Source organism: Chlorocebus sabaeus, chromosome 12 (assembly GCF_047675955.1).
Source record: "Chlorocebus sabaeus isolate Y175 chromosome 12, mChlSab1.0.hap1, whole genome shotgun sequence".
NCBI lineage: Eukaryota > Metazoa > Chordata > Mammalia > Primates > Cercopithecidae > Chlorocebus > Chlorocebus sabaeus.
The window spans coordinates 60,392,065-60,401,289 of NC_132915.1; the positions used below are offsets into that span (position 1 = coordinate 60,392,065).

General features: G+C 35.3%; 1 long non-coding RNA gene across 1 annotated transcript; it reads right to left on the reverse strand.

Annotated features, from left to right (window-relative positions):
• Positions 1-325: 325 nt before the first annotated feature.
• LOC119624233 (uncharacterized) lies at positions 326-6,764 on the reverse strand. Its single transcript, XR_005240243.2, has 2 exons — positions 6,635-6,764; positions 326-921 (listed from the first exon to the last, which is right to left on the reverse strand). It is a non-coding gene; the product is annotated as an uncharacterized lncRNA (long non-coding RNA).
• Between the last annotated feature and the right edge of the window lie 2,461 nt (positions 6,765-9,225).

The window sequence follows — 9,225 nt, forward strand, 5'->3', positions numbered from 1 at the left end:
TGCAAACATTGTCTCCCATATTGTAAGTTGTATATATACTGTGTTGTTTCCTTTGTTATGCAGAAGCTTTTTATTTAGACATAATACAATTTGTCTATTTTTGCTTTTGTTGCCCATGCTCTTGCCAAATCTAAAACAAATCATTTCCCAGATCAATGTTGTGTAGTTTTTCCCCCGTGTTTTCATCTAGTATTGCTCCTTCTGCTTTCTACTGGTATAGTAGAAATCTAATAGAATTCTTTCCAGGTTTTGTTCCAAGGACTATGCAGCATAAAGCTAATTTGAATTTCCCAATACTAAAGTTACTAAACCATCACTCCCTTTGTGAGCAAAAATTACTCCTTTTTTTTTTTTTTTACTTTATTTGAAAAATTGGTAAGACTTATTTCGATGCAAATAATAGTTGCATTTTTATTGTCTAAAGTAATTCAATTAGTGGTCATTCTTTAAAACTTTGATGATTTCTCTTGACTATTTTCCTTATCAGATTGCAGACATGAAAAGCACAGGTGTCTTTCTGAGAAAAAAAAAATATTGCTTTTATGAAGAAAATATAAAACTAATAGTGAAAGAAGAATGTGGATGAGTTGAGGTGCCTCAGGCCGGGACTCATCTGTCTCACTAAGTGTGTCTCCTCACAGCTGACCTCCAGCTTCTGCCTTTCCTGAACACACACATTTTTATGTTTTCTGCATTCAGGTTGAATCATTAGATTCTAATAAAATCCTCTGGGAAAGACATTATATCTTTCAAACACTCATATAAATCAGAACACCACCTAGGCAGAATAAGTGTTAGCTGACACCCAAAGTTACAAATGGCTTCGGTAATTAAGGTAGTACTGTGTTCCTGCTGTCACTTCCTATATATTTTTTTAATCAACACATTTCTTAGTCCCATTGTCTTTTATGCCTGAGGTTTCTAAGAAAAGAGAAAACAAGAGAGCTTCATTGTAGAGACTGACCTGGGAGCATGCACGTGACTTTATCTTTTTCTTTGCTATTAGTATATTTAAACATGGTTTATTACTTAATATGGAGAAAAATAAAATGAAATTAATGAAAGGGTAATAGAAACACAAATACTGAATTGAAATTATGCCTTTTGATGCAATATGACCAGAAAATTTAATCATACTTCTGTATTTTTACCAAATATATCAACATAGAGATAAGCAAAGCTTTATTATCAGAAAGACATGGTATCCTTATATGTGAAACTCTGAGGACATAAACTGCTCATTATCCTTTTCCTTATCATATTGCAAGTACTCCTGTGTTTAACTCCATTTAGGCATCCCAAGGAACTGTAAACAGTATCACAGTTACCGCTAAAACAAACATTAAAAATAACCATATTAGAGATATCATTGATTATTTGGTCCAGACAGTAAATTCTAAAGCCATTTGTGTACTCATACATATTGTATCCTGGCATTTATAATTTCACATTCTTATAAGTGATTTCAAAAGCCGTCTGATCCCAGCTATTCTAGAATATAAACATGAATATTTATTATTTTGTAATGGACACTAAGACTTTCCTTCATAAGTCAAAAGTCTAGTCTTTCTCCTTTAAGGGAGATACTGCTGAATGAAGCCAACAATCTTGATCCTTTTCAGGTTTATGTAAAATGAAGGATGAAGAACATAAGTAGCCATGGGAATCTCAAGGATGCTAAGTCTCTGTTATGAAATATGCCTTCTGCCTAGTCAGAAATGACTCAGTACTCCTCTTCCGCTCCATTGCCTGGGAATATTCAGAGCAAGGTGAATTGTTGGCAAAGTGTCATGCTATAAATCTCACGATCAATGCACTCGTCAGAATGGACACCTTTCATTCAGTGGTGGAAAGAAGCAATAATAACATTTTAGAGGCTGCTTTTTGAAATAATATTCTGGATGCAAGCACTTAAAAGGACTTGAAGTATTACCCAGTGACCTCTGGAAGAAAACTGTCTTCTTAGGGAACCTAAGGTCTGTCTCACTGTGCCTTTGCAATACATTGAGAAGTAACTTGAGATTGAGATGTACCTGAATGACTATGAGATTGCCTAGCAAATATTAATTTCATCTAGATATTAATTCTTTCTGGAATCTCCCTACTTATAAGAGAACGGGCCACCTCCAAAAGACCTATCAGAGTATTTCAGTCATTGAAACTCATGCCCAGAAAAATGACCAATAAGCTGTGATTTTGTTGCTCTCGTGGTCTATCAAAATCTGAAAATTTAAAACTTCTCTTACAGGAAAACAAACTTGTATCCCCTCTAAAGAATCTAAGAGCAAGTTGGAGCCTTCAGGCTATAATGCTTTACTATTAAAAATTATAAGCCAGGTGCGATGGCTTATGCCTGTAATCCCAGCACTTTGGGAGGCCAAGGCGGGTGGATCACTTGAGGTCAGGAGTTCAAGACCAGCCTGATCAACATGGTGAAACCCCGTTTCTACTGAAAATATAAAGATTAGCCAGGTGTCATGGTGCATACCTGTAATCCCAGCTACTCCAGAGGCTGAGGCAGGAGAATTGCTTGAACCTGGGAGGCAGAAGTTGCAGCGAGCTGAGACCAGGCCATTGCACTCCAGCCTGGGCAACAAAAGCAAATCTCCATCTCAAAAAAAATAAAAATAATAAATAAATATTATGTTACCAGTGCAAGTTAACTCTAACTGGTTTTTGATAACTCCTTTTGTGCAAGGTACAGGGCAGATTATAATCGTCCTGTTATCTTTTGTTACTACATGAGTTTTAATGAACTTTCTGTTTATTGATTTCTCTTCCTAAATAATCATCCGTGAAGGGATGCATAATGCTGCTTGTGCTAAATAATTGATAGCATGTAGAGTTACTGGGAAAGCTATGACAAGCTGGAGGATGTCGCAGAAAGAGGCTTAGTAGCACAGTGATAAATATAATAAGAGGCCAGTGCTGTCAGGAGAGGAATATCATATGATTAATTGCTCGATTACTTTTTCTTGGTCTTCAGAAAAGCAAGAGGATATTAAAAAGGAAGTAGAAAACAAAGAACTTTGTTGAGTGTCGCTTCTTCTTACTCATTCATTGGGGTAGAGGGTGAAAGAAAATGCTTTAGTTTCTGTTATATCTTTATTTGTAGAAAGCTGATGCAATAATAGATTCTGTTCAAATTGTATAGAAAAATACTCTTCCATAATGATAGGTTAATTATTTTAATTTACAGGAGTATTTACAAAGAATGTCTATTTCCAATGAATTAGCTATTATTTTGAATGTGGATTATTGAAGGAAACTGGAAATGCCAAAACTGTTAGCACAGTAAACATGAACTGCATTAGAAACAGTCCTGGTGCCCAAAGAAAACAGGGATTTGTATTTAAAATTAGGTTATGTTAGTTTTAAATTATTGACAAATATTATATCAAAAATATCCTTTCTTAGGAGTGTGTGGTTATGAAGTTATACTGTAACCTTTTACACACACACACATACACATACATACAGACATGTCTCGATGGCTTCAATAGAAATAAAAATCGGTTTCACATTGTATTAAAGCATATAACTTCAAAATTATCATGAATTTTGTGAACTTATCTTTATGTAATTATACAATAATTTGTTAAAATTATTGGTCTTGCAAATAAAAATACAATTTTAAAAAATTCGACCGTAATTTTATTTCTCAAAATGTAAATCCTAAATTTTAATTTGATATTATCAAGTTTCCAAAACTCACCAGAGTGCTAGGCTGGATATATATGTGTATCACGGAACCCAGACAGATGGATATATATTGAAGCCATATGTAAGAGAATATATTTTAGAACGTTTTATTGCCAAAAAGTGAACTTGGTACCTTGGTTCTGATAGGATGAGTGGGGCAGGGGTGGAGGTTAATACACATCTTCTGTAGTCAACTTTAGTATTTTGGTTTCTCTCTATCTACTGTCTTCTAATGTGTGTAAGTTTTTTACCACCTAAACTACCCCTAATTACATAACTGCTTACAGGCTGATTTTTGTGTGTGTGTTTTATTTGTTTGTTTTTGTTTTTTTGAGACGGAGTTTTGCACTGTTGCCTGGGCTGGAGTGGAGTGGCACGATCTTGGCTCACTGCAACCTCCACCTCCTAGGTTCAAGTGATTCTCCTGCCTCAGTATCTCAAGTAGCTGGGATTACAGGCACCTGCCACCATGCCCAGCTACATTTTCGTATTTTTAGTAGAGACGGGGTTTCATCATGTTGGCGAGGCTGGTCTCGAACTCCTGACCTTGTCTCAGCTTCCCACAGTGCTAGGATTACAGGCATGAGCCACCATGCCTGGCCTACAGGCTGATCCTTTAAGCAGAATATATTACAACAGAAATCTCCACAGTTTATCTGTTTAGCACAGTGTATGCCATAAACATGGATCATTCTTTCCCATTCATCAAAATCATGTATATTACTGATAAGATATTGTTTCTTTCATCCAGCTCCTGCCATTTCTATGAATTTTAATCTATAGATACAAAATAAACCTTGTAAAATTGTTGCCACCTCCCTATAAATTTAAACAATAGCACTAGTTTTGAAACAATAGCATAGTGTATGATTTATTTTCTTCTTTAGCTTTGAAAATATGATGACATATCCCATACACTAGGATTTGTTAAAAATATATGTAAATACATTGTTCACATTCCTATTTGAACCTTTGAGGTAAATGCCAAATATCAGAATTATCTCTACTGAAGGAAGAATGTAGTTCTTATTTAAAACAAATAACTAAGTTCATCCAATTTTACTTAGCTTTTCAGTATCAGTTCCAAAATCTCATACTGGATTATTTTCAAAACTTAAACATATTAATTTACAAAAAGTATTTTGCTAAGTAACATAGGAATTTTCATTAAATTACTAATTTAGGACTTAACAGCCAAGGTCATGATAGGTGCTATGGAGAACAGAAAGTTACAGTTTATTATCCACAAAGCAGCCACATATTACCTTTAAACATAAATCAGATTATTTCCTTTCTCTACTTAGCTTTCCTTGGCAATTTGTACAAAGTTCAGAACCTACAACAGGGTAAATCAGACAATAAATCAGCCAATAAATCTGGACCCTTACTAACTCTCCAATCTCATGAAATGCTACTTTCCCCTTAGCTCTCTAGGGCCCAGCCCATTTGCCTTCTTTCTATTCTCCCACCTTGGACATTTACATTAGCTTTGCCTTTACTAGGAATTATCTGCCTACACCACTTTGCAAGGTGATCTCTATTTGTCAGAAGTCTCAGTTTAAACATCCCTTTCTTAGTGAGGCCTTCTCTTACACACAAGTTGCACATCATTGACTATTGTATCACTCTTTTACAGACTTTTATAGTATATATCAGTGTCTGAAAGTGTCAGACAGTGTTTGCTTAATTATTTAATTCATTAATTTGCTTCTTCGCAGCATTTACCTATTGTGATAGGCAGAAAAATGGCCTTCCAGAGATGTCAACATTCTGAAATCTGAGCCTGAAACACGTTACCTAACATGGCTAAAGGGATGTGGTTCTAGATGTGGTCAAAGTTAAGGACCTTGAGATGGAGCGATTATCCTAGATTGCAGCTGGTATGCCTAATCTAATCACAGGAATCCTTACAAGTAGAGAAACTTTCCTGACTGTACTCATTCAGATAGACATGTGGTTATGGAAGAAAATCACAGACGGGTGCAACATTGCTGGCTTTGAAGATGGAAGAAAGGAATCACAAGTCAAGGAATGTGGGTGATCTCTAGAGCATAGAAAATGCAAGGAAACTGATTCTCCCCTAGAGCTGTCAGAAAGACATGCAGGCCTGCCAACACCTGGATTTAATGTCCCATACTGGACTTCCGACTTGAGAAATACAAGATATTGTTTTTGTACTGGTTAAGCCATCAATATTGTGGAACTGTGTTATAGCAGCAATAGAAGACTAATACAACCATAAAAACCTCAAGATCAGAAACCCCATTCATCTGTTCCATTCTCTATGGCCAGAGCCTAGAAATGGGCATGGTGCACAGATGTTACTCAGTAAATCACTGTTAATACACAAACTCATGTTGAAATTAACCAGAAATAAACACATCCTTGAAGATATGTATTGGATAAGACATATGTTCTTTTTAAAATACAATTAAATAATATTTTATCAGCTAATATATATTCTCCAAATTGCTCTAGACATTATATATTATAACATAATTATAAGTAAAAGAGTACATTATTGCTAAAAATAGCCCCTATATTCTTAATGAAATAAATGACTGATAAAGCCTCCCCAAAATGTGTCCAAAAGTCAAGAGAATAGTACAATGAACACGGTGTACTCATTTCCCAGCCATACAATTTATCAACTCATTATCAGTCTTGCTTCACCTCATCCCATCCATTTCCCTTTCTTTATAATATTTTGAAGCAAATTCAAGATCTCATTTCAACAGCAAATATCTCAATATGTATCTTTAAAAGGTAAAGACTGAATATATCCTAATTAACAATTTCCAAAGTTACAACAAGTCATTTTTGCCCCCTTGATTCTGTTATACCATCCACATGATTCGATTTGGTCAATGAGGTGTTAGTGGATGGGATACAGAGATACTTGAACAAGTTAGTGTGTGTTTCCTCTGCTTACCCTTTCACTGTGCCATTACTGTGAGGACATTCCCAGTATAGCCCACTAGAGGATGAGAAACATGGAATGAGCCAAGTCATCCCAGTCATCAAAGCTAAAGACATCCTAGCTCAGATTCCTGACAGCGACTCTAGGCTTGTGAGTGAGCCTAGATGAAATCACTCCCCTACAGACCCGAGCTAAACAAATGCTCATTGTTCTATGTCACTGAGTTTTGAGGGTTATTAGCATTAAAACAGCAATAGATAAGTCGTACAAAGGTTCTATGTTATAAATTAGTGATGGGTTTAACAGAGATCTTTAATCTCATTTTTCCCCCCTGGGATAAGGATTTAGGTTTGAGGAGATCAAAATCTTATGAAAGTTAGAGAGCTCCATTTGAGAAAAAGAATGATATAGAACAAATACACAATGAGATATGAAAGTGAACATATTTTCAGAACGAAAAAAATATATAGTAGCCTTGGTAATCTAGGTACCTGTGTTGTGAGGTTTGTTTAGCCAAATAATTGCAATCTGGCTTCCGATCTCTACCCAAAACATTCAATAAACTCCAGCACTCACAGAGGCCCAAGAGCTTAAAGAAACACCAGTTGCATTAGTTTTACAATAAATCTGACTCTATTCTTACTTAATGGTGTAAGTTATGTAAAGAGAATGTCAAATGAAGTACTATTAAAATAAGATAACAATTGTAACCATTTTTTTTTCCTAGTGCCCCACACGGGGTGTCTTTGGGATAAGAAGTAAGGAGCCAAAATTTCTGGGCATATGGGAACTGTCAGGTTCATACCGGAAACTGTGTTGCTCATATTTCAGAAGTGCTGCAGAGTACTAAGCGCAGTGTACAGACACACTTGTCATGGCATTATTCCTTTTATTCATATCTTTCCAGACTTCTGATAGCTTCATAGATTTCACTTGTTTAAAGAAGAACGCCATTCGAGTATCAAACTAAGTAGTCACATTGCTTAAGACCTGCCAGGGCCATGAGGATTATCTCCTGATTGGACCTTGACAGCATGCTAATTATTTGTGACATTTTTGTAATAAGGGAATTGTGCTTATAAAAATAAATAAATCCAAGATATTCTTCTTACAGATTGTCTTATTAATCTCAATTGTATGTATCATCTTAGGTAGCATAAATTTATTCATATCACAGAAAACACTTCATTCCTAAATATGCTGAAACTATTGGATAACTTTTCATTAGAAAATGGGAGTACAAAGCTGGGTCTTTGTTGATTAGAATATCAGTAATTTGAAGGCTAATTACATTAAACTTTTAATTTCCACATCTTGGATTTAAAAGCATCTAAGATTTTCTTTTTTTTTTTTTTTTTTTTGTAGTTTCAGTTCTTTTTTTATTATTATACTTTAAGTTCTGGGATACATGTGCAGAACGTGCAGGTTTGGTACATAGATATACACGTGCCATGGTGGTTTACTGCACCCATTATCCCATCAACTGCATTACATATTTCTCCTAATGCTATCCCTCCCCTAGCCCCCCAGCCCCCAACAGGCCCTGGTGTGTGATGTTCCCCACCCTGTGCCCATGTGCTCTCATTCAACTCCCACTTATGAGTGAGAATATGCGGTGTTTGGTTTTCTGTTCCTGTGTTAGTTTGCTGAGAATGACGGTTTCCAGCTTCATCCATGTCCCTGCAAAGGACATGAACTCATCCTTTTGTATGGCTACATAGTATTCCATGGTATATATTTGCCGCACTCTTTATCCAGTCTATAACTGGTGGGCATTTGAGTTGGTTCCAAGTCTTTTCTTTCAACCTTTTGCTGTGGATAGCAAAATGTGAGTTAAAACTTTGGTTATGTAAAAATAAATTTTGAATAATATTTCTATGGAACCCTTTTCTTTTGTTTTAGCCTTTATTCTTTCTTGCATATAGAAAAACAGATATATCCTATTAAAATAAATGTGTTTCAGATATATGAAACAAAGAATGTAAAAGTGTCCAATATTTCAACCCTTGCTCTGTCCTGTTCACGACTAGAACTGTGCTAAATTTATTGGTGTCTTGAAAATTTTAATGATCCTTCTGTTTCCTTGGCACATATGTATTTAGTAAGATGGGCAATAAAAATCCTTATAAAATTCCCTTGTAACTTTTTCCAAGTTGATTAAAATGAATTACCTAATTTGAATCTCAGGAGATTTCTGTTTATTACAAAGGTCATTTGGATATTTATTATTGTTTTTTCTGGTAAAACAGATTGACCATTAATTATATGAACTATTAAAAGAGTCATTATGTTCTCTTTGTTAGTTATTTTATGTGTTTTCAATTCTGACTATGTCTTCTCTTACCTTTTAACTTATGTTTACATAGGTTCACTTTCATTACTATCCCTGAAGTGTAAAGAGCAACTATGAACTAATTTGCAGTGGTTAACAACAACCCCACTTTCAGTGAATTTGACTTAAAAAGCTCAATTTCTTGTTCACACTACATGTGAAACATCAGTTTCAGGAGCTTTGTTTGCTGTGGCCACTCTGAAATTAGGCTGACACAGGCACGACCAGGTTATCCTACAATCCAATCAGCCTGGGCCTCAAGGTGGCCATG